General features: G+C 39.0%; 1 protein-coding gene across 3 annotated transcripts in view; it reads left to right on the plus strand.

Annotated features, from left to right (window-relative positions):
• FER (FER tyrosine kinase) overlaps positions 1 to 15,862 on the plus strand; it is a 288,769-nt gene that overhangs the window by 4,680 nt on the left and 268,227 nt on the right. For 2 of the 3 annotated variants that reach the window (XM_006754263.2, XM_015568419.1), the window contains exon 2: positions 14,947 to 15,089. The gene's annotated coding sequence lies outside the window, so the exon portion shown is untranslated. Of the gene's footprint in view, positions 1 to 3,636; positions 3,647 to 3,874; positions 3,878 to 14,946; positions 15,090 to 15,862 lie in introns of those variants that run through there. The other variant, XM_015568416.1, reaches the window with a different exon arrangement.

The following is a 15,862-nucleotide window of genomic DNA, read 5'->3' on the forward strand; positions in this document are numbered from 1 at the left end:
GACCTCCGTCATTGAAGCAAGCAAGCCTTGCCAAAACCGGTTTGGCTCAGTGGATAGAGCGTCAGCCTGCGGACTGAGAGGTCCCAGGTTCGATTCCGGTCAAGGGCATGTACGGGGGTTGCGGGCACATTTCCAGTAGGAGATGTGCAGGAGGCAGCTGATCGATGTTTCTCTCTCATTGATGTTTCTAACTCTCTATCTCTCTCTCTTCCTCTCTGTAAAAAATTAATAAAATATATTTTTTTAAAAAAGCAAGCCTCATGTTAGTTTTCAAGCTGCTTGGCTGCCGGCCGCCATCTTGGCTGGCAGTTAATTTGCATATCTCCCTGATTAGCCAATGGGAAGTGTAGCGTCATATGCTAATTACCATGTTTCTCTTTTATTAGATAGGATTATAAAAGTTAAATGCTTTAAAATAAACTTGGTAAAACTATAGAAATAAAGTCACTGATAATTCCACCATAGTTAATGTGTTGGAAAATTACCGAAACTTTCATTTTTTGTTTGGTAATACTACCTACCATTGCAATTTTACGGTTTTCATTGCAGTATATCTGCACTTGCATCTAAACTTGTAAGACTTCCTGAACTTGAGACTCAGTTACCCTAAATTAGAAGAAGGCTCCAAGATCTGGAAGGAAACTGGAAAGGAATAAATATAAGACATATTGGAGTCAGAACAAAAGAATCCGACCCAAGCAATGATCTCCTTATTTCATAAATATAAATATAATCCTAGTAACCTGTATGAAATTATTTTATGGCTGACACAGCATGGGGCCTCTGGAGTTTTTTCTTTGGAATTCAAAATAGGTAAAAAAAGTTAAAATATCTAGGTAAGATGAAGTTTATTTAGTGCCTTTCTATAAAAATTTTCAGATTTCTTCACCTTTGGGATATTGTATATTCAGCTTTTAAAAATTTAATTGTCACGCATGATTTAGAATTATTTCCCAAACATTCATATACACTTATTAAAGCATGACTAATTTTTAGTCTATATATCATCACCACTTAACTATAAACTTGACATTGTCTCCTCCTTTAAAAGATTTTAATTAAAAGACAATTTTAAAGTAGGTGTTTTTTGCTCGGTGTCAGCATACAGTGAAAAAATATTCATTATATTTTTTTGTTAATTCTCACCCAATTGATTTTCAGAGAGAGTGGAAGGCAGGGAGGGAGGGAGGAAGGCAAGGAGAGAGAGAAAGAGAGAGAGAGAGAGAGGGAGAGAGAGAGAGAGAGAGAGAGAGAGAGAGAGAGAGGAGAGAGAGAGAGAGAAAGAAAGGAGAGGGAGGGAAAGGGAGAGAAACATTGACATACGGGTGAGCCAGGGATTGAACTTGCAACCCAGGTACATGCCCTTGACAGGGAATTGAACCGTGACCCTTCAGTTGCAGGCAGACGATCTAACCACTGAGCACACTGGCCAGGGCAAGATTCATTTTTTTGGGAGCCAGATAATCTGAGTTTCCATCAGAAATCAGGAATTTATTTTGTGGTATTTGGGGGAAGTTATTTAATCTCTTTAAACCAGTTTTCTCATCAGTAAAACTGGGATGATTAAATTGCCTCACAAGGTTATTTAATGAAGATGAAATGATAGTAAAATGCCTGAATTTAGAAAGTTCCATGTTATGTAGGTTTCATACATTATAACTTTAATTTTGTCTCTCCTAGTATTACTGTATTTATTCTAGCATCCTAGAAGCCCCTAAATTCAGACTTAGAAAATGGAAATAATTATATTATGTTCACTTAAATTGAATGACATTTGCATTTGTACTGAAGAGCAAATAATTAGAAATATCTCTGATTAGCTGTTCTTTTATAGTTCTTCAATTATTCTATTCCAGTAGGGTAGTCAGAAATTTAAATGCTGTTTACCTCAAAATATGTCTAGTTTGTCTGAATTCCTGAATTATTTTTCTTTCACCTTAGAGTATCATCTATTGTTAGATAGTTTCCAAAAATTCCTTTCATTTAAACTACAAATATTTGCTTAAAAGTGGGTACAGAAAAACTATTACTTTCTTAAACCTCTAGTGTTCCCCCCACGTCTACTTACTCTGTTTAAAACTTAAACTGTATTTTCAAATGTAATTACATAAAACTCTTAGTTGAGTGTCTTTTGCCTCTTGCTAATATATGATTATTTTTTAAGTAGCAATATTTTATAAATATCCCTATGTCAAAATGTGTTTTCTATGAGCCTAGGGTTTTAATTCTCAAAAGCACATACAATTTAAATGCTCAGTCCCGCCTGTAGTTATTGGGTGTTGTGAAGCAAGCACTGAACTGAGTGAAGAGTTAGGAGTTGAACCTGATAGTCCTTATTGCCTCATCCAGCAGTAAAACAAAGGTTTTGTTATCTAAGTCAGTGATTGTCAATATTATTTCCCATCCCGTACAATATATTTACTTGTGTGATGTACACTAATGTGCAGTTCCCTGCCATGCTCTGTAATTCCATTTTGTTCTCTTCTGCTCAAGAAAGCATACCAGGATACAAGTGACTGAAAATGACGTCATTGTTGGGATAAACTTGAATCTTCTCTGATTTATTTAGGAAAGTGAGTCATTAAAAAAAGTGTGTAACCATTATTTGTAACCCTTACAGTACTACAGCTGACATCCAGGTTATACATTTTTCTAAATGCATGCCTCTTCACTTTATAAAATCAGTATTGTAATGCTGTAGAACAGCGGTTCTCAACCTGTGGGTCGCGACCCCTTTGGGGGTGAACGACTCTTTCACAGGGGTTGCCTAAGACCTTCGGAAAACACATATATAATTACATATTGTTTTTGTGATTAATTACTGTGCTTTAATTATGTTCAATTTGTAACAATGAAAATACATCCTGCATATCAGATATTTACATTACGATTCATAACAGTAGCAAAACTACAGTTATGAAGTAGCAACGAAAATAATTTTATGGTTGGGGGTCACCACAACATGAGGAACTGTATTAAAGGGTCGCGGCATTAGGAAGGTTGAGAACCACTGCTGTAGAAGAAAAGATTGCTAAATTTGTGTTAATTGATAATGAAGAGTCTTACATTTCAAAATCAGAGTAACCGATAACAAACATATTAACATTTGGGTCATAGCACTATGGTCTTTATTGTAAATAAAATTACACTAGTTACTGTAGAAAAATTGAAATTAGCTTTCTATATAAATTATTTTATTTGCAGAAAAAAAATTTCCATAGTGGGACAAGTAGTTTTAGGAGAAGGAGAAACTGAATACTAGAATATTCATATTCTAGGCATTTAGTATATAAAAATGCTTTTTACATTGGCTCAGTCAGAAAAGTATCTTTAAAATTACATTGCTGTGAAGGAGGTTGCTTCAAAATAGCTCATCCTGTGTGGATGTAGTATGTATAATATTCAGTTAGAAATGAAGACTTACAAGAACAATTTTCATTAGATCCTTAACATTAGCAAGTGGCATTTCTCGAAAGTTTTATGGATCTCGGTTATAGCTAGCTTTATAAAATACGGTAAAATTGAATTGAAAATTTTAACTGAGGCCTTCAGATCCTTAACAATTTTATAATAGGACTCGAGTTATTAAAGTTGTTAAACCATATTTTGCTTCCAAAATGAAGGCTGATCGCGTAGCATTACATCTGTAGGACACATGGAAAGGCTCTTATTCCTGACTCTTGTGTCCCTGGGTTTGCAGAGCAAGAGTATTCCTAGTATAATCTCAAAGTCCAAGAGTTAGTCCTTGATCACTGTAATGCTTGTTGCTGTTTCTTGCGTTTGTCGTCTCCTTGGAGATGGAGACTTCTGTTTGTGCCCCTTCTTGCTCTCTGAATGCTTAGCGTGGTGGGATTTCCCAAGTTTTTCTAGTTAGATGGTGGGGCTCTTTTGTTAATTTCACATTATACAAAGAAAAATTTGAGTCTTCTGCTAATATTCAGTTTTGGTGACAATTGGGTCGGTAGCCACCCTAACAGCTACATGAAAAGCTTTATACAGTGTCCTTTCTCTTTAATTATATTTCCTTCATAATCACATGCTTTCTATACACTCTTATGCAGGTTAATCATCATTTCAGCTTTCACTAAGGTTTTGCAAATTCTGCTTTGCTTGAAATCAAAGGAAACATTTTCAAGCAGTACTTCTTTTGCTTAACTATGGAGTCTGTGTAGTATGGTGGACTTTCTAATGACACAGATCCAATCAGTCACATTTAACATCCATTCTGAATTTACTCTAAACCTATATCTGGTTCAGTATCATCACTTTAGCAGGCCTCTTTACTTTCTATGTATTGAGTACATTTACAGTAGTAGAATAATTAAAGGGATCTCAGCAACGCAATGTATTATATTAGATTTGTGTTATTATTTGTGTATGTATATTCCTTTTTACACCCCTCCTCAACATTTTAACCTCCAGAGTAGAAATAGTTTCTGTCTGTAAAAGTTTTTTAATATATATTTTTATTGATTTTAGAGAGGAAGGGAGAGGGAGAGAGAGAGAGAAACATCAATGATGAGAAAGAACCATTGATTGGCTGCCTCCTGCACCCACTCCCTTCCCCTGGGTATCGAGCCTGCAACCTGGGCATGAGTCCTGACCAGGAATCCAAAGGTGACCTCCTGGTTCATAGGTCGACTCTCAACCACTAAGCGACACTGGTCAGGTTGTAAAAGTTTTTTAGTAAATTATGTGGATTCAGATATCGTTATGGGAGAAGGGCATTAATATTTGTTTGGTGTTTACTAAAAGTTCTAGACACTTTTTGTACATTTTTTTGTTTTTAACCCTGTAAATTGGATAGCAGGTCAATGTTTTCTTTTTATGATATGGAACCAATTTCAGGTCACATCATTCATCCAAGGAGACCTAGGATTTGCATTTAGGTCTTTCTTATGCTAAACCTGAAATGAATACAATGGTGTTTAAATACAGTGAACAATTAGCAGTCCTGGATTTAAAGTCAGTTTTAATTATTTGGAAGTGACTCTAAAGGTCCATGTTGTATTTGCAGTTTTGCTGAAATGAATTCCTATTATTGGAAGCGGGACCCTAAGATGTGCATGATCCTAGCTCACTGCCCAGTGTCCACATCTTGGCTTGTTCTCTGCCTGAGGTTGTCATATATTATAGCTCTGGTTAGTGATAATATATTGGTTCTTTGTAAAATATTTTTCTGAAAGGAAAGCCAGCTCTTAGAAGTGAAGAAAAAGTAAAGAGGCCTAAGAAACTGATGGATCTTAGCCAGAAAATAGACATTTTTGAGCAAGTTTTAAAAAAAAGAACTATGAATCCAGTGTCTTTGATCTGGGTGTGAATCAGCCTACCATACCTTCTAGGGAAACAAAAGTTGACTTGTGAAACATTGTTATTGAGTGTTCTGACAAAAATGCGCACTGTTTTTAGATGGACTTCTTGAAAATGTTTGGCTTGTTAGATTCATAAATCCTGTTTTGCTTCCCTTCTCTCTCACCCTCAGCAATAATATTTGAAAGAGATTTGACTGTTTATAAATAGCTGATACTTTCTAGAAGTTAATGTAGTATACAAATATCCTAAAATATTAACATAAACAACAATATGTCACTTACAGATAATGTGGTGTCCTTTTTCAAGTTTCACAGCCTATCTAATAAAAGAGTAATATGCAAATTAACCATAACTCCATGACAAAGATGGCGGCACCCATAGTGGCGGGGCAGGACGCTGGCGGTGTCACCCTGGCAATGTGAGCCCAGCAGACATTGCCTGGGCGACCCGCGAGCAGGTCGCGCGGCCCTGGAGCAGGCAAGCAAGGCGACAGGCAGCTCCCAGCAGGGCCTACTCGCGGGTCGCCGGGGCGAACTGGAAGCAGGAAAGCGCTGCCCGCAGGCAGCACCCAGCAGGCAGCCTCCAGCAGGGCCTGGTCCCGGGTCGCCGAGGCGATCCCCCAGCAGGAAAGCGCTGCCCGCAGGCATCCCCCAGCAGGGCCTGTTCGTGGGTCGTCATGATGATCCACAAGCAGGCTAGTGGGGCCTGCAGGCAGCACCCCACCCTGGCCACAGCTCAAGGGAGAGAACAACAGGCAGGCAAGGCCAGGAGCCTGAGAGATCAACACAGAGGGTGCCTGCTCCAAGCCTCTGCTGCCAGACTGTGGCCGTCAGTAGGACATCCACTGAGGGCTCCCAGACTGTGAGAGGGGCAGGCTGGGCTGAGGGACCCCCACCCCCCAGTGCACAAATTTTGTGCACCAGGCCTCTAGTTTAATTATAACAGAATAATAGCTAAACCTCACTGATGGCATCTTTCTAAGATTCTGATTCCTATTTGTATTTTGGATCTTGATTTACCCTGGGACTGGAAATGGCATTCTGTGAAAGAAGATAAGATGGTAAAGAAATAGACATGTCCTTGAGGTAGCCTTCATTATAAAAATAATACAGAAATGCTCTGTGTTACACAAGAGGCTAGTTATTGCAGGAATCGGACAGAAAGAAGACATATGAATCTTCTTTCCTTTTTTGGCTACTCAACAAATGTAATAGAGTATTCATTCCATGTAAGGACTTACCTTATGGTTGCAGATAATTATAAAGCATAGAGGAGTTTCAGGGTTTTTTTCTGGGAATATGATGTAGTGGAAAGAGCATCGATATTACAACCAGGCCTGGTTAGGGTTGAATCTGTGACACCAGTAATTAGTTGTATGCATTTAGGCAAATAATTTAATTCTTATGACTTCAGGTTTTCCATTTGAAAACTGATAATTTCATCTGATAACTGGTAATAATATTAGATTTTTAAATTTTATCAGTTATATAAGATCAAAACCTTACTCATACTAGTTCAGGGCACTTGGGTTCACAGGAATGTACTCTTCAGGTACAGATGGATTCCGTGGGCTTAGTAGCCTCAGGACATGCCCAGTGGCTTTCTCTTGTGTTAGATATACATTCAGGTAGGCTTTCTCCATGTAGACCTCTCTCGGATGGCTCTAGGCCATTGATGGCGAACCTATGACACGTGTGTCAGAGGTGACATGTGAACTCATTTTTTTTTGGTTGATTTTTCTTTGTTAAATGGCATTTAAATATATAAAATAAATATCAAAAATATAAATCTTTGTTTTACTATGGTTGCAAATATCAAAAAATTTCTGTATGTGACACGGCACCAGAGTTAAGTTAGGGTTTTTCAAAATGCTGACACGCCGAACTCAAAAGGTTTGCCATCACTGCTCTAGGCTTCCACTCTTTCAGTTTGGCAAGCCCAACATAAAAAGAGCTTCTCTTACCCATTTTAGCATTAGTCCTAGGATTATATCTCATTAAATAACGTGGCTCATATTTCATCATTGGTCCTGTGGTTAGGGAGAAAGCAAAGGATGACAGGCCATGTCTGGACCAGGTGCTAACTGTTGGAACAGGGAACAGGAACTGTGGTCAGCCACATTGTCTGAACCACACAGACTAAGAGTCAAGGTGGGTGGGGTCACTGAAAGAAAAAGAAGGTACTATGACCATGGGAAGGGGTAGTGCACACTGGACAATATAACCAAAAGATTTTCACTATAAATTTTTCCAGTGTGCATACATTTGCTCCATTATATGTGTATACACCCTTGAAAAAATGCCCTCTCTTAACATAGTGCAAATCTTTGACTTACAACTTACGATGTATTTACCACCTGCCCCCCAACAAAGGAAAACAACTCAAAGATTTGTTTAATTGCTGTATCTAACTTTAAGTCAAGGATCTCTGGGTAATATTGTCAGTTCTTCTTGAATAGTTAGGCTGAGGGCCTATGAACTTATTGTTAAATGATAAATACTGTATAACTGATTGTAATAAAGAAAGTGTTCAGTGTTAGGAGAATAGCATAAAGACAGTAAAAGCTCTCAATTAGAAAAGAGAAAAAGGAGAAACAACCTACAGAGGTTTTCCAATCCATGATATGTACATATTTCATTGGCCAGGAATGGCAAGGACTCTGACAGTGTCATAAGAGTTTTGATTAGCCAGTATGGCTGCCCCTGTTCTTCCTGGGATTATGTTTATTCTTTTCACCCCTGGTCAAAGAGAAGATGAGTATTGAGAAAGATTCCCTTAGTGGGGACTATACTGCTTCACAGTTCATTTAATGTTGATGAGGGCTTGGGGTCCCGGGAACCGTCTTAGAAATTGAGCAGTAACAAACCTTTTTTGGGAGTTTTTTGGCAATACAACTTTTAAAAACCAAGTTAAAAAAAATTTCTTTGCATTTGATCAACTTCTCCCAAGTATCCAAAGCTCAAATGCTAGTTCTTGAATCAAACCATTGCCTGGTATGTCTCTGAACAACTTTGCCCATCACTCTAATCCAGTGGTTCTCCAACAAAGGCAATTGATACTTCAGGGACATTTGGCAGTGTCTGGAGACATTTTTATTGTCACAGTGGGGCTGAGTAGGTAAGTGTTGCTAGCATCTAGTAGGTAGATCCCAAGGATACTGTTAAGCATCCTACAGGACAGCCCCCCACAACAAAGAGCGTCCCAGTCCAAAATGCCAGTAGTGCTGAGGTTGAAAAACCATACAAATCCCAGTCTTCTCAATTTCCTTCTTGGCTTCTGTCTCTAGGCCATCCAGAGGTACTTCTTGAGGGAACAATGCACAGCTAACTTGTCCCTGCTCCCAGATGTTTCACAGTGCATGGTTCTTGATAATAGGTAAATATCTTCTTTGTAGAATGCTTGGGTAGGAGCCTGGAACATAAGGCTTTTCTCAGTTTTTGTTTTTGTGTGGTCAAGAGCCTAATTTTAGTTTAGGGATATTTTATTTTCAACCTTGTAAGTTGCAGTATGAGCCATCTTGGATTTATAATGAAAGACAGAAAAGATTTTTGTTTTATTAAGGCCACTCAAAGTATGCTGCTTTTTTGAAGGACTTCTGAAGACTGCTACATAATAGGCCATATACCAGCACCCTAACATTTTTACTGAGTACTCCATAGTTCCTTCCTTAGTAGGCACATAGACTTATTTACAAGAGTTGGCAGTTTACCAGCTGTTTTTGCTTATTAAGGATTGCTGACTTCACATCCTACAACAGAGGGATACCAGATTCCCTTCACTGTCTATTATTGACTCAGTTCTACTTGTATTACCTGATTTTGGCATAAATTCTTATATTTGGTAGGCTTCCTTTGTTACCAGCCAGGCGAGGAGACTTTGGTTCTTGTCTTCTTGAGGCAAAGATTTCAATCAAGAGACAAAGTGTAGAAAAGCAAGCAAGAATGTATTGACCTCAGCAAAAATATAGTTAGGACAGTGAAACAAGGAAGGGTATAGATGAAGCAATAAGAGAGCCTAGGCTGCGCTGCTCTGGCTCACTGGGAAGTCAGAGAAAAGGGGGCCTTGGAGATAGGTTCAGGGGTTTAGCCTGGGACGAGCTGCTACTGCCCATTGCTCCCCTGGTTTCAAGTCTCATGGAGTCCTTTAGGTGGAAGGCGGATGGAAGCAAATGATGAGGGCATGCTCCCCTGGGGGAGAGAGCACATGGGGTCCTTCATCCTGAGTGTATTTATTTCTCCCTTGCAGGTGGAAATCTTTGGGGAGGTCTCAGGGAACGGTTTCAGTAGACTATTCATCAGCTTTCCAGGTGTGCTCTTTCAGGGTCATGATCTCCACTGGTCGTTCGGGGCCAGGGCAGGGGGTCATTAGTCAGTGCTGCTGGCCCTGAGGCAGCCAGGATCACTTGTCTGGTTTTGCTGCTTTTCTGGACCTACAACTGAGGCCTAGATGTTATCTTTAGGGAGGAAAAGATCATGGGGTCCAAACTGCATGAGCAGTACTATGCTAGGGGAGGAAAGGTTACCCTGGGAGCGAGGTCCTTGTTTTCCCAGTTTTGCTGTGTGCTAGTCATCCAGGGCTTTTTCCCCTGGTGAGTTTCTGTACCCAGGCCATCGTCCTTGCTCTGTTCATGTTTGTCTAACTGCCTGTAACACCATCTCTGTAAATGGAAACACTTTCCTTGTTTCTGTTGAGACTTCAAACCTTGAAGTTATTCTTGACTCTTTTTCTTTCACTTCCCCCACACAATCTTTCAGCATATTCTGTGGCTTCAAAATATATCTGAAATCTACCAGCTCTCAGCACCTCTGTTAGGGTCACTCTAGTTCAATACTGCCCTTTCTCTCCTTGTATGTAGCTCCTAACAAGTCTCCCTGCTACCGCTGTTGCTCTCAGAATATTAGTGCCATCCTTTTGAAAAGTAAGAGACCACGTCACTTCTTTACTCAGAATGTTTTAGTTGCTTCCCCACTGGGGATGAGTACAAGCTCAGGGTCCTCAAATGAGGTAGTTTTGTGGTCCTGCTCGCTCTCTCTCATGAAAGATCTTTCTCTGAACTCAGATTTTTCTCTTGACTCCACCATTTACTCCCTGCAGGCCTCCTTGCTCTTTCTTAAATACTTACTGTTCTCCTTGCCTAGAATCTCCCCTCCAGATATCCATATGACTTACTTATCTACTTAGGTCCTTGCTCAAATATCACTTCATCTGTAAAGTCTTTAATCATCTAACGTAAATACGAAATCTCCTCCCTCCCTCACACGTCTTACCTTTTCCTGCATTTTTTCTCTTTATAATACTTACTAGAGGCCTGGTGCATGAAAATTCATGCACTGGGGAATGGGGGTCTCTCAGCCAGGCCTACCCCCTCTCACAGTCTGTGAGCCCTAAGGGGATGTCCTACTGATGGCTTAGGCCTGCTCCCCGCAGGGAGTGGGCTTAAGCTGCAGTCTCGCCGCCTTCTGTGAGAGGCACCTGGCTGCTGCTGCCACTTCTGGGGGTGGGGGGTGATCTGGGGCCAGGCTAGCTGGGGGAGAGGCTGTGGGAGGTTGAGGCACAGCAGGTCACACCCCGTTCAACCTCTGCGAAGGCATGGCGCCGGGACTGGGCCCACGCTTTTGCCTCTGTGGCTGCCTCTGCAGAAGGGGCAGTACTGGGACCTAGACCCTGCAGCCCCCTTTCCTGCGCCTTCTCTGTCAAAGGGCCATGGCGCTTGACTGTCTCATGCTGAGACCTCTCCCGTCCCACCTCTGCAAAAGGGGCGGTGGCGGCAGCTGTGGCGGCGCTACCTCCTCTCCCACAGTGGCAGAGGCTGCAGCAGCACCTCTCCTGTGACGTCTGCAAAAGGGGCCATGCTGCTGAGCCTCTCCCACACCTCTCCCACACCGTACTGCCTCTCCCACGCCAGCTGGGCTCTTCTGAGCCCCGCCGCCTCTTCCAGCCCCTTGGCCCTCCTAGGCAGCCACTGTGGCTTTGTCCAGATGGACTTCCAGAAGACATCTGGTCTAATTAGCATATTACTCTTTTATTAGTATAGATTACTACCAATACTGTGCATTTTATTTATTTTGTATTTGTTCCCTCTCTCTCGAATATAATTTCGATGAAGGCAGGGGTTTTTGTCTATTTTGTTGTGTAAGAAAATGTGTGGCACATAACTATGTAGACTCTCAGCAAATATTTGTTGAATGAATTATTAAATAAAAAATAATTTATTGCCTCATGTAACTGCTAAGTCTGGAACACTGATGGGAAGAGAATACCTTGCAGAGGGGAGAGATTGCTCATTGAGCAAATCCCTCCAGGGTAGAAAGGCAAAGTGTCTTTAGGTTTATTATATGAGAATATAAGTAAATAAAGATAAAAATATAAAGCAGCCTAGTAAACATAAGTTAATAAAAGAATGTAAGTAATGTCTTCCAGGGAAGGGAAGGAGAGGGCTTTACTTCTCCAAAGCTCATTGGAGGTTTCTATCTGTCGGGAGACACTGTCTGGAGCTTCCAAGGCTGTCTGTCATGCAGATCTCCCTGTAATACCTTTTTCTTAGAAGGCTCTGTGCAGGAATGTGAGAAAGAGAGAATTGTTTCCCAAGAGTAATTCTAAGGTGGTAGCAGGTATATCTCTTAACACCTGAACTCTCCTGAACTCAGGTGCGATTAGATCTAGGGGCAAAAGGTTTTCAGAGTGTTCTTCATCTCTTTCCATCTCTTAGCAATTCTTTTTGCTGGTTGGCTCACTGTGAAGTAGATACTTATCATGTTCTTTCAGTTTAGCAACCTCAGCTGAAAGATAACTTCCCCATTAGTTCTTGCAGAATTGCGTTTTATCAGTCCTATTGGGTTCATTCCTGAACTACTGCTTGGGGGAGGGAATATGTTGATTGTTCCCACCTGGGTCATATACCTGTTCCAGGAACTTTGTGCTCATTCCAGAAACTTGAGAGTGGGAATACATAATTAGTGCCACCCAAACTACATGGATTGAGAGTAAGAGAAGAGTAGTTCAACAGAAATAAATTGATATGGTTCCACCAAAAGAAGGGAAGTAAAAAATAACATAGGTCTGTCACTTATATGCACATACAATTTGTGCCCATTTGAAAAAAACACACAAAAAAACACACACCAAAATCTTACTGTATATAAGCATTCCTGACACATCTATTTTTCACCTAACATCACATTGTGAACAAGAGATTTTCTTTGAAAACATGATTTTAAATGGATGCAAAATTATAGTTAAATTCATTGCTTAATTTTAGATATTTGCTTTGTCAGAATTAGATTTCGGTTTGTTGCTTATTAGAGAAGTAAGAGGAGTAAGGGTGGAATAGAGAAGTAGGGCCAGGACTACGGTGGGGCATGAGAGATGCCTACGACACAAAATAAGACTATTCACTTTTAGGTTCATGCAACCACAGCGTGTCACATGCACAACTCTGAGAATGAATGTCTCCATAAATTTTGCATCCTAGGTACCTCTCTTGCCTCAATCTATTTCTAGTTGTGAGGAGAAGCACAATTAAAGAGTAGGAACTACATTTGGCTAATGAATGTGAGTTAGAGATGGCAACCTGTGTAAATGGGGAAGTTGGTGGGCAAGATTAGGTGTACCAGAAAGTCGTTATTATACATTTTTAATTCATCTGTAGGAACCTTTGATGAGTTTTGATAAGGATGATATACCTTTGAAGTAATACAAGGACTATAATTTTTTTTATCATAGGTTTATAGTAGGTTGAACAAGGAAATGTTCCATTTAGAATTCTACCAAAGAAGTTGTTGCTTAGTTTTAACCCAAATTTCAATATGAAGTGGAAAAATACTGTTGTTGTTTTTTTCATTTAAAAAAAGTATAGAAAAGACTTGAGTTGGAAAATGATACATAAATAACACATGGGAACTATGACTAGCTTTCTTGAGCAAGACACCTGACAATGCTTGGTGGTGGACATGGAATCCCAGTTGAATAGCTTGTTTTTAGGTTTCTGAAAATAAATGTTCTTCTATCATAGTCAGAGACCAGAATATGGAAGTCTGGATAACTTTGAACTATCTTTGCTGATAGAGAGGCGAGGCTAAACAATTTCAAATTAAATGGATTGTTCAGTAACTTTGGGGAATCTGTCTTTAGAGTGGAATTAGGTAACATGTAATGTGTACATTTAGGTACACACTACATTTTGTTTCCTTTTATAAGTAATACTGTTTACTGTACTATTTCCAGGGAATTCCAGAAATATTGAAAGCAGTATAAAAGAGAAGTCATGATTAAAGTTTTTATATTTAAATATATTTTTAAGTCATGAATTTTATCATTTAATACAGAAACTCTTGTCAAAGCCTTACTTTATGCCAAAGTGTACAGAGAAAGCTGTAATTCACCTTGGAATTTCGTTCATTCAGTAATCACTTGTTTGGTAACTACAGTGTTCCAGGTTCTGTGTAGGATGCTGGCTACATTAAGAAACAATCCCTGTCTTCATTCATATCACAGTTTAGTGGAACTAGAGGGATGTAATAACACTTTCATTATATGTAGATTAGATTTCCAACCAGTTGTAGCATTATGAACCTTCTCAAATCTGGAAGAGAATAAAATGCTTGTCTGGGGGGCAAAGGAGGAACCTTTTGAAAATGGGTCAGGAGACTTGGAAGATATTCCTGTGTTTGGTCAGGATGAAAGGAGTAATCATATTGGTAACATCAATGAAATGTCCTCTGGTTCCTATGAAAGTCAAGGAAGTAGGGGAAATGACAGGAAATGGAATAAGCAAACAAAAAATAAGGAGCTTGAAGAAAGGGGAAAGCTGAATATAAACCAAGAAGTTGGGATTAGAAATATGAGGTGTGAGGCAAAAAATGAGAAACAGCAACAGGGCTATAAGCTGCATATATTGGCATCAGTGATAAGAGACCAATGACCAAGAAACATCTTAGAAATTCTAATTTCAGCCTTTGCTGGGTTGCTCAGTTGTTTGGAACATCCTCTGTACACCCGAAATTTGTGGATTCCATTACTGGCCAGGGCACATATTTAGTTTGCGGGTTTGATCCCTGGTCAGAGCACCTACAGGAGGCAACCAATTAATGTTCTCCCTTCCTCTCTCTCTCCCTTCCTTGCTCTCTAAAATCAACAAACAATCCTAGTTGCAAGGGTTGAGAGAATATCCAAGGCAAGGATCATGTTTTGGCATACTAAAGTATGTTAGATAGAGAAAGTATATATGTCCTGGGAGAATCCTTCCCAAACCTAAATTTTTCTTACATAGTTAACTACTTCTTTAGGGTGTAATAATATTTCATCAAGTGCAGTTTCTTCTTTTGATATGCTTCAAACTTAAAATTAGTTTTATATTGTGAAAAATGAGCAAAACATGAATTACCTATTCAAAACTCAGGGAATAGGTTAGAAGAGAAGGTAAGATACATTACTCACTGGGAAACTTATGGGAAGAAAGGGAGAGAAGTAAGCAAGGGATAAAGTTAAGTAAGAATAGTATTTTTATTCTTAATGTGATGAATGTGAGATATTGCCACAGTTCATTTCCAATAGTAGCTTACTATACTCCATGTGTACATTTTAACCTTTTTCTCTGTGGTGTACAATTCTGACTCCTTGAATTTCTTCTTGCAGCTCATGTTTTCTGGCTAGACCTATGATCATTCCGTGAGACTCCACTGAAATTTGAATCGTGTCTTCCTCATCCCTAATGTGTAATCCTTCAACATGGACCTGCTACTTTAGCTAAGATATGACCAACAATGAATAGTAGTAAGGTAGGATTACATTATTCTTCTTAGTAAATTACTTAAATAAGAGTAAAATAGTTATTTTTATATTACAAAATAGTTACTAAAATGATTATTTTTTCCTTTGAAAGTTTTGACTTGTCTTGATTTGTAGTTTTTTTGTTAGATTATTTTCCTACCTAGGCAGGCTACAGTCATTTTATATTTGTGTTACTTATCTTTTGCTTGTTATTTATCTTACTGAATTGTATATCATTTGTGATGTAACTATTTTTTTTTCAACTATCACTTGTAATCAGCAGAATCTCAATCTATATATCTTTCCCAGCCTGTGTGCCCACCAGTTCTTTGTTTACAACTGCCTGGCACTAAACTCAAGTGTTTTCTTCTTAAACACTTGTTCCTTCTTCTGGTTTATGTATTTCTGTTAATAACATTATTAGTCCCATTTTCTAATATAGTAATATAATTATTTACTATTTTAGTCATTTATTTGATGTATATGGATAGGTTTCCATGAAGTATTAGTTTATTGATTGATAATCTTGCTGTGTAGATTATTTTTCATTTGAAGTTTTTACTTTCAGTACTGTGATTATATCATCTTATTTCCTTCTTGCCTGCAAAGTTTCTGCTGAAAAATGTGATAGTATTCTAACTTTAAATATACATTGACTGCAGTTTTTACATTTGGTTGCATTAAGTTAAAGGGAAGAAAACTAGATCACTTATGTTGTATTTGGTACACTGGCACTAGTTAGCTATTGATATTTATTTAAAACAGCAGCAGGAGTTCCTTC

The sequence above is a fragment of the Myotis davidii genome, unplaced genomic scaffold (assembly GCF_000327345.1).
Source record: "Myotis davidii unplaced genomic scaffold, ASM32734v1 scaffold812, whole genome shotgun sequence".
NCBI lineage: Eukaryota > Metazoa > Chordata > Mammalia > Chiroptera > Vespertilionidae > Myotis > Myotis davidii.